General features: G+C 40.9%; 1 protein-coding gene across 1 annotated transcript in view; it reads left to right on the top strand.

The window, feature by feature from the left end:
* The window catches only part of atp1b1b (ATPase Na+/K+ transporting subunit beta 1b), a 118,911-nt gene that overhangs the window by 12,521 nt on the left and 87,471 nt on the right, over window positions 1–18,919 (top strand). The gene's annotated exons all lie outside the window — the stretch shown is intronic.

Below are 18,919 nucleotides of genomic sequence, written 5' to 3'. Positions count from 1 at the left end.
GTGAGGAAGAGATCTGTTCCATTGTTAATATAGTTTAAAAAGGAAAGAAAGCATAGTTTGATATTACACATACGACAGGGAGAACAAATGAGACTTTAATCTATTCATTGTGCTAAGAAAGGTGGTGTGGAAAATGATCTGACAGCAAATTTTATGGAGGCTTATATTTGAAAAAGGCAATGAAAACAAAACAAGTCTATGAATAAAAGGTATTCATTTTCCACAGTACTGTAGGGTGCAGGTCTTTTGAAATGAAAATGGATCCAGTTATTCTTTTTGTACATTCAGAATTGGCTGGAAGTTTTGTAAAAGTGATGCAGTGTGCACTGGATGTCTGCTGGTGTTGCCGCTATGGCTGTTCAACTTCTTTTAACTCTGGGTGATGACGTGCTAAATGGAATCAAGCATGTTATGTTCTGAAATGCTTGACTTTCATTTTATACAGCTTGCATATTGAATTGATCATATGAAGCTGCTTCTTACCCGGGATATTATTGAATCCAAAGTGCACCCAAATGCTTGCTTTAAATATTGATGGGATAACAAATTTTGCTCAATGAGAAATTGCCTTGGGAAATCTTGTGGGGGGGGAAAAAAAGCAAGTAGGTACTTTTATAAGAGCAATGAACTTTTAATTCCCAAGAATATTCAACCATAGAATTGAAATGTATTTCAAACGGAAGGTGTCGGCTAATGTTCCATTGCCTCCATATAATGGGCCCTTATCAAACATCAACAGAGCTATGTGAAGCAGAATAAAACTACGAGTGCAAGCAGTCGTATACGGGCCCTTGCTACGTGCGACTGCCTACCCAGGCCAGCACGTCCCCTTGTGACCAGATGTGGGCAAGTGCATACAGGGACAACCACTCTTCACATGGTTCAAATTTCAAGCAAATCACACAATGCCTGAAGGAGTTATGACATGTTGATGGGTCATCCAGTAGGGAGTGCTCAGAGCACAAATAGAGGGGTCAGGTGTGTACAGGGCAGACAATAATCACACAGTTCAAGTTTCAAGCAAATCAGTCAATGTACGAAGGAGTTATGAGAAGTTGATGATTCATCCACTAGGGAGCACTTAGTGCACAAACAGAGGGGCACAGTGTGTTAAAGGGCTGACCCTCATTACACGTGAAGTTTCAAGTCAAATAGGTAATGCATGAAGGAGTTATGACAAGTTGATGGTACACCCACTAGGGGGTGCTCAGAGCACAGAGGGGCCAGGTGTGTTCAGGGGCCAACTGTCATCACACATGTGAAGTTTCAAGTCAGTCAGGCAAAGCATGAAGGAGTTATCATGACTTGATGTTCCATGGCGAAGGGTGAAAATGGTGGCGCCATAGCGGCCACACCCTTTGACATAGAGAAGCTTTTGATAACTCTTGATCACTATCATCTCTGGATGCTCTGAAAGAAATTTGAAGTGCATTGGACAAAATCCTTAGGAGGAGTTCGCCAAATACGTGTGGAAATCACGCCAAAATAACATGAAAATTCAACATGGCTGACTTCCTGTTTGGAGTAGACCCATGGTGCAAGAGACTTTATTTGTACGTCAATGCAAGTCACAGGTGTACCAATTTTCATCTCCCTACTCAAAAAAATCCCTTATGGGAGGGGTTTTGAAAGTTTCAAGGGGGCGCTATTGAGGCATCTTGCCCCGCCCATGGGCGACGCCCCTATGAAATTGTGAGGTTGACGTGTATCAGTTTTTTTTGATATGACAAAATTAAGCTGTCAAAATTAAGAACGTAATTTCATGGCGAAGGGGCGATATTCAGCACACCGCCACACGGATGCCGTTACTTGTAACTTTACGGTGATCATTGCCTACATTCACCAACTTGTTCTACATGTTTTAGAAGTGGAATGAAGTTGATGGGGATAACTATGTGACATCAGGACCTATCAGAGTAAAAATAGGACATTTCCTGTTACCAGAGGTGGGAAGTTAATATATGCAGACGTTCAGGGCGGAGCACTCAAGTCCAGCAAGTTTGAAGAATCTATAAGTATGTGGCCGTGACAGCCGTTCGAAGTGAAATGGCGTGCTTGAAAACGCTCGTCAAAGTTTGACAAACCCTAGCAGCCACACCTTTTGAATTGAATTTGAAGACAATTGGATGAAATCCCTAGCACGAGTTCGTTCAAATGTAAGTAGTGGAAATTGTCTAAAATGGCAAAAATTACCTCAAAATCAAAATGGCTGACTTCCTGTTGATATTTCACCATGATGGTAAGACTTTTTTTTGTGCGTCGTAGCATGGTAAATGTGTGTACTGAATTTCATGAGGGCATTTTGAAACTTTCTAGGGGGCACTATTTCACGATTTCGCTGCGACCGTGTGCACGATCCAGCCGTAGGACTTTGCAAAGTTTGAGTTTTTGAGCATGGGAAAGGGCCGAAATTTTGATTTTAAGTGAGAATAATAATAAACAGCGCAATTACAATATCAAAAAAAATTTATTTATATAGCACCAAATCACAACAGTCGCCCCAAGGCGCTTTATATTGTAAGGCAAAAGCCATACAATAATTACAGAAAAACCCCAACGGTCAAAACAACTCCCTATGAGCAAGCACTTGGCGACAGTGGGAAGGAAAACTCCCTTTTAACAGGAAGAAACCTCCAGCAGAACCAGGCTCAGGGAGGGGCAGTTTTCTGCTGGGACTGGTTGGGGCTGTGGGGAGAGAATCAGGAAAAAGACATGCTGTGGAAGACAGCAGAGATCAATCACCAATGATTAAAAGCAGAGTGGTGCATACAGAGTAAAAAGAGGTGAATAAAAAAAAACACTGGGTGCATCATGGGAAACCCCCCAGCAGTCTAAGTCTATAGCAGCATAACTAAGGGATGGTTCAGGGTCACCTGATCCAGCCCTAACTATAAGCTTTTTCAAAAAGGAAAGTTTTATGCTTTAATCTTAAAAGTAGAGAGGGTGTCTGTCTCCCTAATCCAAATTGGGAGCTGGTTCCACAGGAGAGGAGCCTGAAAGCTGAAGGCTCTGCCTCCCATTCTACTCTTACAAACCCTAGGAACTACAAGTAAGCCCGCAGTCTGACAGCAAAGCGCTCTATTGGGGTGATATGGTACTAAGAGGTCCCTAAGACAAGGTGGGACCTGATTATTCAAAACCTTATAAGTAAGAAGAATTTTAAATTCTATTCTGGAATTAACAGGGAGCCAATGAAGAGAAGCCAATATGGGTGAAATATGCTTTCTCCTTCTAGTCCCTGTCAGTAGTCTAGCTGCAGCATTTTGAATTAACTGAAGGCTTTTCAGGGAACTTTTAAGACAACCTGATAATGAATTACAGTAGTCCAGCCTAGAAGAAAAAAAAATGCATGAATTAGCTTTTCAGCATCACTCTGAGACAAGACCTTTCTAATTTTAGAGACATTGCGCAAATGCAACAAAGCAGAATCAGGTCGTCTGCAAGTGATTTAGCACCAGGTTCTCCACAAACATGAGTTGCGTGGTAGGAGAGGGGTGGCCGCATATCTGGCCGCGCCCCAGTCCAGTCACGGAGACCCAGCTATCAGGGGCCAACCGAAAATCCACGGTGCTTCGGTATCGCTTCGTCTAGGCAGGATTCTGACTTAGAGGCGTTCAGTCATAATCCCACAGATGGTAGCTTCGCACCATTGGCTCCTCAGCCAAGCACATACACCAAATGTCTGAATCTGCGGTTACTCTCGTACTGAAACAACACATCAGTAGGGTAAAACTAACCTGTCTCACGACATATTTGCTTAATATGCGCATTGAAGGACATATCCTGATCAAAAATGACTCCAAGATTTCTCACAGTATTACTGGAGGTCAGGGTAATGCCATCCAGAGTAAGGATCTGGTTAGACACCGTCTTTCTAAGATTTGTGGGGCCAAGTACAATAACTTCAGTTTTATCTGAATTTAAAAGCAGGAAATTAGAGGTCATCCATGTCTTTATGTCTGAAAGACATTCCTGCAGTTTAACTAATTGGTGTGTCTCCTCTGGCTTCATGGATAGATAAAGCTGGGTATCATCTGCGTAACAATGAAAATTTAAGCAATGCTTTCTAATAATACTGCCTAAGGGAAGCATGTATAAAGTGAATAAAACTGATCCTAGCACAGAACCTTGTGGAACTCCATAATTAACCTTAGTCTGTGAAGAAGACTCCCCATTTACATGAACAAATTGTAATCTATTACATAAATATGATTCAAACCACTGCAGCGCACTGCCTTTAATACCTATGGCATGCTCTAATCTCTGTAATATTTTATGGTCAACAGTATCAAAAGCTGCACTGAGGTCTAACAGGACGAGCACAGAGATGAGTTCACTGTCTGAGGCCATAAGATCATTTGTAACCTTCACTAATGCTGTTTCTGTACTATGATGAATTGTGAAACCTGACTGAAACTCTTCAAATAGACATTCCTCTGCAGATGATCAGTTAGCTGTTTTACAACTACCCTTTCAAGAATTTTTGAGAGAAAAGGAAGGTTGGAGATTGGTCTATAATTAGCTAAGATAGCTGGGTCAAGTGATGGCTTTTTAAGTAATGGTTTAATTACTGCCACCTTAAAAGCCTGTGGTACATGGCCAACTACAACCCCTGGCAAAAATTATGGAATCACCGGCCTCGGGGGATGTTCATTCAGTTGTTTAATTTTGTAGAAAAAAAGCAGATCACAGACATGACACAAAACTAAAGTCATTTCAAATGGCAACTTTCTGGCTTTAAGAAACACTAAGAAATCAGGAAAAAAAATTGTGGCAGTCAGTAACGGTTACTTTTTAGACCAAGCAGAGGGGAAAAGAAATATGGAATCACTCAATTCTGAGGAAAAAATTATGGAATCATGAAAAACAAAAGAACGCTCCAACACATCACTAGTATTTTGTTGCACCACCTCTGGCTTTTATAACAGCTTACAGTCTCTGAGGCATGGACTTAATGAGTGACAAACAGTACTCTTCATCAATCTGGCTCCAACTTTCTCTGATTGCTGTTGCTAGATCAGCTTTGCAGGTTGGAGCCTTGTCATGGACCATTTTCTTCAACTTCCACCAAAGATTTTCAATTGAATTAAGATCCGGACTACTTGCAGGCCATGACATTGACCCTATGTGTCTTTTTGCAAGGAATGTTTTCACAGTTTTTGCTCTATGGCAAGATGCATTATCTTGAAAAATGATTTCATCATCCCCAAACATCCTTTCAATTGATGGGATAAGAAAAGTGTCCAAAATATCAACGTAAACTTGTGCATTTATTGATGATGTAATGACAGCCATCTCCCCAGTGCCTTTACCTGACATGCAGCCCCATATCATCAATGACTGTGGAAATTTACATGTTCTCTTCAGGCAGTCATCTTTATAAATCTCATTGGAACGGCACCAAACAAAAGTTCCAGCATCATCACCTTGCCCAATGCAGATTTGAGATTCATCACTGAATGACTTTCATCCAGTCATCCACAGTCCACAATTGCTTTTCCTTAGCCCATTGTAACCTTGTTTTTTTTCTGTTTAGGTGTTAATGATGGCTTTCATTTAGCTTTTCTGTATGTAAATCCCATTTCCTTTAGGCGGTTTCTTACAGTTCGTTCACAGACGTTGACTCCAGTTTCCTCCCATTCGTTCCTCATTTGTTGTGCATTTTCGATTTTTGAGACATATTGCTTTAAGTTTTCTGTCTTGACGCTTTGTCTTCCTTGGTCTTACCAGTATGTTTGCCTTTAACAACCTTCCCATGTTGTTTGTATTTGGTCCAGAGTTTAGACACAGCTGACTGTGAACAACCAACATCTTTTGCAACATTGCGTGATGATTTACCATCTTTTAAGAGTTTGATAATCCTTTTCTTTGCTTCAATTGACATCTCTCATGTTGGAGCCATGATTCATGTCAGTCCACTTGGTGCAACATCTCTCCAAGGTGTGATCACTCCTTTTTAGATGCAGACTAACGAACAGATCTGATTTGATGCAGGTGTTAATTTTGGGGATGAAAATTTACAGGGTGATTCCATAATTTATTCCTCAGAATTGAGTGATTCCATATCCCCCCCCCCTCTGCTTGGTCTAAAAAAGTAACCATTACTGACTGCCACAATTTTTTTCCTGATTTCTTATAGTGTTTCTTAAAGCCAGAAAGTTGCCATTTGAAGTGACTTTAGTTTTGTGTCATGTCTGTGATCTGCTTTTTTTCTACAAAATTAAATAACTAATCCTCCGAGGCCAGTGATTCCATAATTATTGCCAAGGGTTGTAATAAAGATAGATTGATCATATTTAAGATCGAAGCATTAATTAACAGTAGGGCTTCCTTGAGCAGATGGTTTGGAGGAAGTGACTAATGAAAGTAACTCAGACAGAACAATCGAAGAGAGAGTCTAACCAAATACCAGCATTACTGAAAGCAGTCCAACATAAAGATATGTCTTTGGGATGGTTTTGAATAATTTTTTCTCTAATAGTTAAAATTTTATTTGCAAAGAGTCATGAAGTCATTACTAGTTAAAGTTAAAGGAATACTCGGCTCAATAGAGCTCTGACTCTTTGTCAGCCTGGCTACAGTGCTGAAAAGAAACCTGGGGTTCTTATTTTCTTCAATTAGTGATGAATAGTAAGATGTCCTAGCTTTACGGACGGCTTTTTTTATAGAGCAACAGACTCTCTTTTTCCAGGCTAAATGAAAATCTTCTAAATTAGTGAGACGCCATTTCCTCTCCAGCTTACTGGTTATCTGCTTTAAGCTGCGAGTTTGTGGGTTATCCCACGAGTCAGGCACTTCTTATTTAAGGCTCTCTTTTTCAGAGTAGCTACAGCATCCAAAGTTGTGCTAAATGAGGATGTAAAACTATTAACAAGATAATCTATCTCACTCAGAGTTTAGGTAGCTACTCTGCACTATGTTGGTATATGGCATTGAAGAACATAACAAAGAAGGAATCCTATCCTTAAACCTAGTTACAGCGCTTTCAGAAAGACTTCTACTGTAATGAATCTTATTCCCCACTGCTGGGTAGTCCATTAAAGTAAATGTTTTTCAGAAATGATCAGACAAAAGGGGTTTTCAGGGAATACTGTTAAGTCTTCAATTTCTGTGCCATATGTCAGAACAAGATCTAAAGTGTGGCTAAGGTGGTGGGTGGGCTCATTTACATTTTGAGCGAAGCCAACTCAGTCTAATAATAGATTAACTGCAGTGTTGAGGCTGTCATTCTCAGCATCTATGTGGATGTTAAAATCACCCACTATAATTACCTTATCAGAGCTAAGCACTAAATCAGACAAAAGGTCTGAAAAATCACAAAAACTCACAGTAACGACCAGGTGGACGATAGATAATAACAAATAAAACTGGTTTTTGGGACTTCCAATTTGGATGGACAAGACTAAGAGTCAAGCTTTCAAATGAATTAAAGCTGTGTCTGGGTCCTTGTAGGACTTTTTCCTACGCCGGCCCTAATAATAATATTATTATTAATAATAAACAGCGCAATTACAATACTAGGACTACAAGCAGTCATACGGGCCCTCCTTCCGCGCCACTGCCTACCGAGGCCAGCGCGTCCCATTGTGACCAGATGTGGGCTTGTGCGTACAGGGGCAACCACTCATCACACAGTTCAAATTTCAAGCAAATCACACAATGCATGAAGTAGTTATGACATGTTGATTGATCATCCACTAGGGAGCACTCAGTGTACAAACAGAGGGGCAAGGTGTGTTAAGGGACTGACTTACACATGTGAAGTTTCAAGTCAATCAGGCAAAGCATGGAGATATCATGACTTGATTTTCCATGGCGAAGGGTCAAAATGGCGGCACCATAGCGGCCACACCCTTCGACATAGAGAGGCTTTTGATCACTGTCATCTCTGGATGCTCTGAAAGAAATTTGAAGTGCATTGGACAAAATCCCTAGGAAGAGTTTGTTCAAATACGTGTGGCAATCACGCCAAAATGACATGAAAATTCAACACGGCTGACTTCCTGTTTGGAGTAGACCCTTGGTGCAAGAGACCTTTTTTGTACGTAAATGCGTCACACGTGTACCAGTTTTCATTTCCCTACTCCAAAAAATCCCCTATGGGGAGGGGTTTTTAAAAGTTTCAAGGGGGCGCTATTGAGGAATTTTTCCCCACCCATGGGCGACGCCCCTATGAATTGTGAGAGGTTTTTGTGCTAGACGTGTATCAATTTTTTTTTTTTTGATATGACAAAATTAAGAATGTAATTTCATGGCGAAGGGGCGATATTCAGCACACCGCCACACGGAAGCCATTACTCGTAACTTCACGGTGATCATTGCCTACATTCACCAACTTGTTCTGCATGTTTTATAAGTGGAATGAAGTTGATTGGGTTAACTGTGACATCAGGACCTGTCAAAGTGAAAATAGGACACTTCCTGTTACCACCGGAGGGCGCTATGGCAGAGGTGGGAAGTTAATATATGCAGACGTTCAGGGCAGAGCCCTCATCATGTCCAGCAAGTTTGAAGGATCTATGATTAAGTATGTGGGCGTGACAGCCATTCGAAGTGAAATGGCGTGCTCTGAAAAGCTCGCCAAAGTTTGACGAACCCTAGCAGCCACGCCTTTTGACCTAATTACTTTCTTTTGATAACTTTTGATCACCATGGGGTCATGATGATGTGGACCAAATTTGAAGATGATTGGATGGAATCCCTAGGACAAGTTGCTTCAAATGCAAGTAGTGTAAGTGGCCAAAAATGGCAAAAATTACCTTAAAATCATTCCTGTCAACATTTCACCATGACGTTAAGAGACTTTTTGTGCGTCCTGACATCATAAATATGTGTACCTAAGTTCGTGAGGTTACGAAAAAAAAAACACCAAAAAAAACAATGGAGATTTTGGAAAATTTGTAGGGAGCACTATTTCGCCATTTCGCTGCTACCATGTGCAATACCCCCAAAATATCGAACTTGGGATCCGGCCGGCTGACTTTGCAAAGTTTGAGTTTTTGAGCATGAGAAAAGGCCTAAATTTGGATTTCAAAAGTGAGAATAATAAATAATAATAAACGGCGCAATTACAATAGGGTCCCCATAGGACTTTTTCCTACTCGGGCCCTAATAATGATAAACAGTGCAATTACAATAGAGTTCTCACAGGACCTTGTCCTATTCGGGCCCTAATAAATAATCATAAACAGCGCAATTACAGTAGGGTCCTCGTAGGACTTATTCCTTCTTGGGCCCTTATAAAGAGTTCAAGCTTTATCCTGTTTAGCTATTGTAAAAGCCACAGCATGAGTCAATTGAAGTTAGTCAAATATGATGCAAATCTCATAATTTTGTGTTAGATTTAATGCCCTTTGACAGTGGTGCCCAAACTATTCCAGAAAGGGCCAAGAGTGTGCAGGTTTTCTTTGCAACCAATGACTCCAGCAGGTGATTTCACTGATTATCACTTTGAGCAGGATGTTCACTGATGAACTCATCCCACCTTCCCACCTGGGCCGTCTTTAAAAAGGCTTTTACACTCCTTAATCCGTGTGACGCCGACAGAATATTCACCAAAATTCATCTGAATCTTTCGAATGGTTTCCAACTGGCTGTCTCTAACAGTTTCTGGAAAAAAAAATTCATGGAGCAAAGCGGCAGTTGCTCTGCCATTTCCCTGACAATAAAAATCAGACTAGGGGGGTGGACCAGTGCTCACTCAAAGCTTGCCCACAGGCGAATGACGCAACCGACAGGCATGAAAAAACTCACGCGTGCGCACGAAGGTTCAAGCTTGGCTGATGCAATCACACGTGATTCAAATCCATATAGTTTTTGAAAAAAATAAAAAGGTCCGTTACTTTTTGGACAGACCTCGTAATAATAAAAACACATTTAAATGTGTCTGCACTAGTTTTTGTTCAGAATAATTACACAAACTATTTAAACACAAGCACCCCCCCACCCATCGCACACTGTGCAGCCTCCAGGATTTGAACATTCATCATGTGATGACACCTTTATACGTAGTAATATGGGTGCAGTTAATAGCTCCAATTACATTTGGGAAACTGGCTCTCGCTGCAAAATATGCTGGAATGTATCTGATGTAATGTGAATTTCAACACTGAGATCAATAGTCTTATCTCTTACTGCGGCTCAGTGCAAGGCTGACTGGCATACTCCAGACCAATTCAGCCAGCTAACGCTGGATTTCCCCTGATGCCAGGAAGCCCAGTGTGGTCAGCACCTGTGGGGGTAGACAACCTCTGGGTTCTCGCTGTACTGCACTCGCGCTCTGGGCCGACCGCAGTTCTTTGTGCAACTCTTTGGCCTTGGTAATCGAAATCAGTTTGAGCCAATTATTTTAATTTGGAAGTAAATCCTCACGTTCTCCAAATACAAGTTCATGTCAGATTGCTCCATTTGCAAGGTCCTCTAACGATGCCGGTGTAAGTGCCATTTTACACATCACTTTGCATGTGCTTTTATATTCATCTTTATAATTGCAAACACATTGGTGTGTTAAATGTTCATCAGTGTGTCACTGATGTGCACATTACTCTGAGTTCTTGTTTTCACACTATTAATGGTTCCCTGCGTCTTTTGGCCTTGTCTGGTGCATGACGCACCAGACAGTTCCGCGCTCACGTTTGATACATCTGCACATGGATGTGGAGACGGGTGTATGGCAGGTTTTTGTGCGTTGTACATGAGGCTCACTGGTCATGATGAATTTTCATGTTTCAAACTCCTTGCCCACCTCCTGACTGTACTAACATCTGCAGATGGTCTAGTGGTTAAGCGTTGGGCTTGAGACCAGAGGATCCGCAGGTCAAATCCCAGCCTGACTGGAAAATCACTAAGGGCCCTTGGGCAAGGTCCTTACTCCCCAAGTTGCTCCAGGTGTGTAGTTGACACCTTATATGGCAGCACACTCACATTGGTGTGAACGTAAGGCATTAGTATGTAAAAGCGCTTTGAGTGTCTGATGCAGATGGAAAAGCGCTACATAAGTGCAATCCATTTACAGGTGTCTTCATGGACAACACTAGTATGTTTATAATGAAATTGTCATCCTATGGCACATCTCCAGCGCCACCCTCACATATGGCACTCCAGACATCCTCATACTTCAGCTCTTCTCTTGGTACCCTGTTATAAGTTTCCCTTCACCTTCTCAACACTCTCCTCACTTGTCAGCACATTAACATATGCAGTCCTTTGCCACCCTAACTTGCTGCATGTCCTTTCCAGCTCAGTCCCTTTTCTCCCTCCATAGTGTTTAACTTCATGTATAGCCTTTGTCACTTTGCACCGCATCTCCTTGTACTCCTGTCTATCATTTCGCAGCCCTGGTATTTTTCCGGCCTGAGCCAGATTTCCAGCTTTTGGATCTGGATATAATGCAGTGGAGGCGACAGGTTGCCATGTAATCCCTATGGAAGAACGTTGTGGATATGTAGTCAATCAATCAACTTTTTTCTTATATAGCGCCAAATCACAACAAACAGTTGCCCCAAGGCGCTCCATATTGTAAGGCAAGGCCATACAATAATCATGAAAAACCCCAACGGTCAAAACGACCCCTTATGACCAAGCACTTGGCAACAGTGGGAAGGAAAAACTCCCTTTTAACAGAAAGAAACCTCCAGCAGAACCAGGCTCAGGGAGGGGCAGTCTTCTGCTGAGACTGGTTGGGGCTGAGGGAAAAAAACAGGAAAAAGACATGCCGTGAAGGGGGGCAGAGATCGATCACTAATGATTAAATGCAGAGTGATGCATACGGAGCAAAAAGAGAAAGAAACAGTGCATCATGGGAACCCCCCCACAATCTACGTCTAAAGCAGCATAACCAAGGGATGGTCCAGGGTCACCCGATCCAGCCCTAACTATAAGCCTTAGCGAAAAGGAAAGTTTTAAGCCTAATCTTAAAAGTAGAGAGGGTATCTGTCTCCCTGATCTGAATTGGGAGCTGGTTCCACAGGAGAGGAGCCTGAAAGCTGAAGGCTCTGCCTCCCATTCTACTCTTACAAACCCTAGGAACTACAAGTAAGCCCGCAGTCTGAGAGCGAAGCGCTCTAATGGGGTAATATGGTACTACGAGGTCCCTAAGATAAGATGGGACCTGATTATTCAAAACCTTATAAGTAAGAAGAAGAATTTTAAATTCTATTCTAGAATTAACAGGAAGCCAATGAAGAGAGGCCAACACGGGTGAGATATGCTCTCTCCTGCTAGTCCCCGTCAGTACTCTAGCTGCAGCATTCTGAACCAACTGAAGGCTTTTTAGGGAACTTTTAGGACAACCTGATAATAATGAATTACAATAGTCCAGCCTAGAGGAAATAAATGCATGAATTAGTTTTTCAGCATCACTCTGAGACAAGACCTTTCTGATTTTAGAGATATTGTGTAAATGCAAAAAGGCAGTCCTACATATTTGTTTAATATGCGCTTTGAATGACACATCCTGATCAAAAATGACTCCAAGATTTCTCACAGTATTACTAGAGATCAGGGAAATGCCATCCAGAGTAACGATCTGGTTAGACACCATGCTTCTAAGATTTGTGGGGCCAAGTACAATAACTTCAGTTTTATCTGAGTTTAAAAGCAGGAAATTAGAGGTCATCCATGTCTTTGTCTGTAAGACAATCCTGCAGTTTAGCTAATTGGTGTGTATCCTCTGGCTTCATGGATAGATAAAGCTGGGTATCATCTGCGTAACAATGAAAATTTAAGCAATACCGTCTAATAATACTGCCTAAGGGAAGCATGTATAAAGTGAATAAAATTGGTCCTAGCACAGAACCTTGTGGAACTCCATAATTAACTTTAGTCTGTGAAGAAGATTCCCCATTTACATGAACAAACTGTAATCTATTAGACAAATATGATTCAAACCACCGCAGCGCAGTGCCTTTAATACCTATGACATGCTCTAATCTCTGTAATAAAATTTTATGGTCAACAGTATCAAAAGCAGCACTGAGGTCCAACAGAACAAGCACAGAGATAAGTCCACTGTCCGAAGCCATAAGAAGATCATTTGTAACCTTCATTAATGCTGTTTCTGTACTATGATGAATTCTAAAACCTGACTGAAACTCTTCAAATAGACCATTCCTCTGCAGGTGATCAGTTAGCTGTTTTACAACTACCCTCTCAAGAATCTTTGAGAGAAAAGGAAGGTTGGAAATTGGCCTATAATTAGCTAAGATAGCTGGGTCAAGTGATGGCTTTTTAAGTAATGGTTTAATTACTGCCACCTTAAAAGCCTGTGGTACATAACCAACTAACAAAGATAGATTGATCATATTTAAGATTGAAGCATTAAATAATGGTAGGACTTCCTTGAGCAGCCTGGCAGGAATGGGGTCCAATAAACATGCCGATGGTTTGGATGAAGCAACCAATGAAAATAACTCAGACAGAACAACCGGAGAGAGAGTCTAACCAAATACCGGCATCACTGAAAGCAGCCAAAGATAACGATACATCTTGGGATGGTTATGAGTAATTTTTTCTCTAATAGTCAAAATTTTGTTAGCAAAGAAAGTCATGAAGTCATTACTAGTTAAAGTTAATGGAATACTCAGCTCAATAGAGCTCTGACTCTTTGTCAGCCTAGCTACAGTGCTGAAAAGAAACCTGAGGTTATTCTTATTTTCTTCAATTAGTGATGAGTAGAAAGATGTCCTAGCTTTACGGAGGGCTTTTTTATAGAGCAACAGACTCTTTTTCCAGGCTAAGTGAAGATCTTCTAAATTAGTGAGACGCCATTTCCTCTCCAACTTACGGGTTATCTGCTTTAAGCTACGAGTTTGAGTTATACCACGGAGTCAGACACTTCTGATTTAAAGCTCTCTTTTTCAGAGGAGCTACAGCACCCAAAGTTGTCTTCAAAGAGGATGTAAAACTATTGACGAGATACTCTAACTCCCTTACAGAGTTTAGGTAGCTACTCTGCTCTGTGTTGGTATATGACATTAGAGAACATAAAGAAGGAATCATATCCTTAAACCTAGTTACAGCGCTTTCTGAAAGACTTCTAGTGTAATGAAACTTATTCCCCACTGCAGGGTAGTCCATCAGGGTAAATGTAAATGTTATTAAAAAAAATGATCAGACAGAAGGGAGTTTTCAGGGAATACTGTTAAGTCTTCTATTTCCATACCATAAGTCAGAACAAGATCTAAGATATGATTAAAGTGGTGGGTGGACTCATTTACTTTTTGAGCAAAGCCGATAGTCTAATAATAGATTAAATGCAGTGTTGAGGCTGTCTTTCTCAGCATCTGTGTGGATATTAAAATCGCCCACTATAATTATCTTATCTGAGCTAAGCACTAAGTCAGACAAAAGGTCTGAAAATTCACAGAGAAACTCACAGTAACGACCAGGTGGACGATAGATAATAACAAAACTGGTTTTTGGGACTTCCAATTTGGATGGACAAGACTAAGACAAGCTTTCAAATGAATTAAAGCTCTGTCTAGGTTTTTGATTAATTAATAAGCTGGAATGGAAGATTGCTGCTAATCCTCCGCCCCGGCCCGTGCTACGAGCATTCTGACAGTTAGTGTGACTCGGGGGTGTTGACTCATTTAAACTAACATATTCATCCTGCTGTAACCAGGTTTCTGTAAGGCAGAATAAATCAATACGTTGATCAATTATTATTATTATTATATCATTTACCAACATGTAGTGACATGGATATGTCTGTTTGGAGTTTATACTTGACGTGGACGTGTCCTGTCTCTGGCAGTCAGCCTGTGAGCAGGACTTGTCCCTTTTGTCTTTTATGTAATACAATTATGACAGAGTTTGAGGGAGAGAAAGCGAGGAAGTGCAGCAGCTGCCAGTGTTTTTTTTTGTTTGTTTTTTTTTTCCCCACGTGCACGCGCGAATGAAAGGTCTGTGAAGATAATTTTATTAATTACACAGATGTATAATAAAACAAATGGTGACTGGTTTATGACAGAGTTTGAGGGGATGGTCCGCGAATGACGTTTAGTGCCAGGAAATATACCGGTTCTTTGTTTAATAAGAGCTGCGAAATATACCCTGTTCTTTGTCAAATAACACAATTTTTCATTAGTCTAGCTCAATGTGATAACCAATCATTGAATGTGTTTTAATGTGGCTCCATCTGTATCAGAGCAAAAATCTTTTCTTAGCATTTTGCAGGTGGCTGTTAGACAAAGCGATCAAATTAAAGAAAGATTTAGTGGATATGATTTTGACCAGTGCAGCCGATTGCTGTAAGTAGACATGGGCCGATAACCGGTTTCGCTGTATCAAAACCACAAATTTTCCGTTATACTGTCCTACGTTATGAGAATTCTTGACAGGCAGAGCAGAGGCAGCCGCTGAAACGCTTCCCCGTAGTGCGCACCTTTGTCTCCGTTTACAAACAGGCAGCTAACGTTAGCTAGCTCTGCATAGTCGGCTTTTTCGTTTTATTTTCCACGGAATAGCCCTTCAAGCCAAAAACGGTGGCAACAAAGCACGGTAGCTTTGGCCTGTGTCAGACTCGGAGCGATTCAAGATACCCACAAAGGATTACGAGGAAGGAGTAAACTTTATCCCATCTTTGAAACCACTGAGAAGTACAAGCGGTGGACTCGAGTCGTGCTTGTGGTTGACGAAATTTGTCCCACAAACATGTCAAGAAGGACAAATACATCTCTTCCAAGCACTTTGTTGGTGATGCTGGGCCAAGTATTGAGCATCCGGAGTTCCGGACGTTATTCCAGCCACGTTTCTCCCGAAGCAAGTAAGTCATGTTTCCACCGGGGCAGATGCTACATCTCTAAAAGAGTGACTATCATTTTGTTGTTGTGTGTGTGTTTTTTTTTTTTTTTTTTTCTAAATTTATCAGTGGTATAGTGGTCGTAGCGGTAGACATCGTGTCAATTAGTGCACCTGAATCACGCGTGCTTCATATGCAAATAGCCATAATGTTGTTAAAGCACATTTTAAAGCTATACATAATACCGTAAGACTGTGGTATTTTTGCCCACGGTTATCATACCATCCAAATATCATACCGGCCCATGCCTCACCGTAAGTAGTATTTTGTTTATCTATGTAGTTTCAAGAAGTCTTAGTGAAAGGATTAAGCATCCATGACGAGTGTTTGATAAATTTCAAAATTCAAATTGCTTACGAATTTTGGCATTTTGAAAACAAAATGCTTAGCTCATGCTGTAAGTTAATAACCATTCATTTATTGAAATAATTTTTCACATATTTGAAACTGAGTGGATGCAAACCCAACTCTTTTCCATTTTCTGCCTTGCTTTTCTTTCCACACAGATGTTCGCTTGGACTGGTCTGTTGAATAAACTAAAATTGCCCTGAAAATATGAGCCCAGCAGCAACAGTGTTCAGTGATGGTAGTATGTAGTCAAAACCTGCAGATGTTAGGTGAACCTATGCTCAATTTGTTTGTGGTTATTTTATTTTTGCTTTAGAAAACTGCATTATAAAACACAAACCACTTGATCTCAAAGATGGTAATGACTGTTTAAAATCTTTAACATTGGATGTTCCTGATAGCTTTCCAAACAGGTTTGAAAAGGCCTAAAATCGCGGCCCCCAAACCCCTCAACAAATTAGTTTCAGGCATAGCCATATTGCCTCAATGCCAGCCCTGGTCTGTTTGACAATCCCAATACTTTATTGCTAACCTCTTTCTCCTTGTGCGTTCTTGAACATCTTCCTTCCACCACCAAGTCTCCTAGTCTTTCTTCCACTCTCCAGATGTTGCACCCAGCACCTTCCTAGCTGTCCCCCTCATCACAAATTGCTTCAATCTATTCACTGCTTTTCTGACCGCCTCTGAATTTCACACATTTCTTCCTTTAGCTTCTACCATCTGAGTCTTTGTTGAGCTGTCCCTACCTTCCTCTTCTTTACGTTGTAAAGTCATTCTACAAACTAGGCTACCTTATGATCTCCAATTTATTTTAGGTTGCATCTCCTACAAATGTATTCCACTTTAGTGATGCACGGTTTAGCCGGTTTAATCGGTACACAGTATAATTATGGGCAACGGTAGAGACTTAGATTGCACCAACAAATCACGATGACACCCGCGGAGTCTTTCGATCCAGGAAAACTCCTCTGTGAAGCGGCTGTGAACCAGTTTGCTGCGGCGGAGAAGGCTGTTCTGAGCCGAGGTGACTCACTACTAGGGCTGAAACGATTAGTCGAGTAACTCAAATAATTCGATTATAAAAATGTTAGAGGCAAATTCTGTGCCTCAAAGCTTTGTTGAATGTTGTAGTACATATGCCAGCCCTGTATGTGGCACTGTAATATCTCCAGAAAAAAAAGACGAGAGCATGCGCTAATTGATTTAGCACAAAAGCTGCCCCTTTCCAACGTGACAGAGTAAATTAAAGCCTTTTAGGAGAAAGATGGTCCATGCTGATCATCTGAAATAGCTTGCTGTGCATTTAAAGCGAAGCAGTGTGTTTGTCTGTCTTTAAAAAAAAAAAAAAAAAACTGTTAAATCTGCTGCCTGCTCTACGTGGAGAGTGACTGTTCATGTGGTGACCGTCTGCTGTCTCTACCCGGTCCTCGGACACTGACAGTCTCTGAAAGAAGTCCATGCTTTCTTCTGTGTTTTGTTCACACTGTGTTTCGCTTTGTAATTTTCTGTTCAGCTTCCATCTGAAATGCATCTACTGAATCGCAGAGAAAGAGGGATTAAAAAAAAAAAAAATCACACAGGGACCCAGTCCAGAAACCTTACAAAAAAAAAAAAAAAAACGTTGTTAAATTTTACAAGTTGGGGGGAAAAAAACACCCACATCCCATCGCCATTTCAGGAAAATGTCAAGACTTTGGCCTGACTTTAGCTGAGGTCCTGACACCAGGAAAGATCCAAAACTATAAAAAAAAATTACCCAGGAAAACAGGGATACACTAAATTTGACAAGCTGCGTGATGGTGCAGCGACATTGTGCGATTGTTTAGGGAGAGCCCTGGACTGTTAAAAAAACGCAAAAGTACTTTTTGTCCGATTAATCGCCAGAATACGCTATTACTAAAATAATTGATAGTTGCAGCCCTATTCACTACTGCTCATATAGGTTTGTGAGACGCCTGTTCTGTCACTGATATTTGCAAAGCCATTATTTATTTATTTCAGCAGACACACTGGGGGAAGGCGGACGCTCTGTCACATCCTGAATCAAACATTTGAGAAGCAGCACATGTAATAATGCAAAGATTCTTTTTAACTGGAGCAAAAAGACAATATCATCCAGGATGAGACAGTTTACACAGACTGACTTTAAGTATGCTTATTTTATTTTTTTTGGTGGTTTCGTGTTTTGTAAATGAAGAAAAGCACCAGTGACCATCCTGAAGGCGCTTCATGTTTTCAGAGTGGGAGTGCCTTCTAGTGTTCAAGAAATGAAACTTCAGCCTCTAACCCAACAGTAGATAAATTTTAATTCTTTCACCAAAACATCAAATCTACGCTTGCATCTTAGATTTACCTTCTGGCAAATTGTACATGTAGTTTTGAGATCTGCACAATAAATGCTTTCGAAATTACATTCTGTTTTTATTTATTTTGATCAGTTTACCTTTGCTAAGGGACCCATTCAGAAACACATGATTTTCACACTTAAGTTTGTTGCGATGTGTATATGATATATAGTTACTATGAAGGGATTTAATTTATACCGTGATATGAATTTTAGGTCATATTGTACAGCCCTATTCCACCTCTGTGCCTCTCCTTTTCTTAATGCGGATATTCACCACAGCCATTTACACTTTTTGCCAACTATATTATCTGCCCTTCCACATTCCCATCCTTGATACAATATCTACCCATTGCTTCCTCACTGCCTCTGTACCTTTCACCATCATACCCATTGAAATCCACTCTTTCATGCTTGCGCCCACA

The sequence above is a fragment of the Thalassophryne amazonica genome, chromosome 1 (assembly GCF_902500255.1).
Source record: "Thalassophryne amazonica chromosome 1, fThaAma1.1, whole genome shotgun sequence".
In the NCBI taxonomy this organism is placed as follows: Eukaryota; Metazoa; Chordata; class Actinopteri; order Batrachoidiformes; family Batrachoididae; genus Thalassophryne; species Thalassophryne amazonica.
This window is presented reverse-complemented; position numbering and strand designations above follow the sequence as displayed.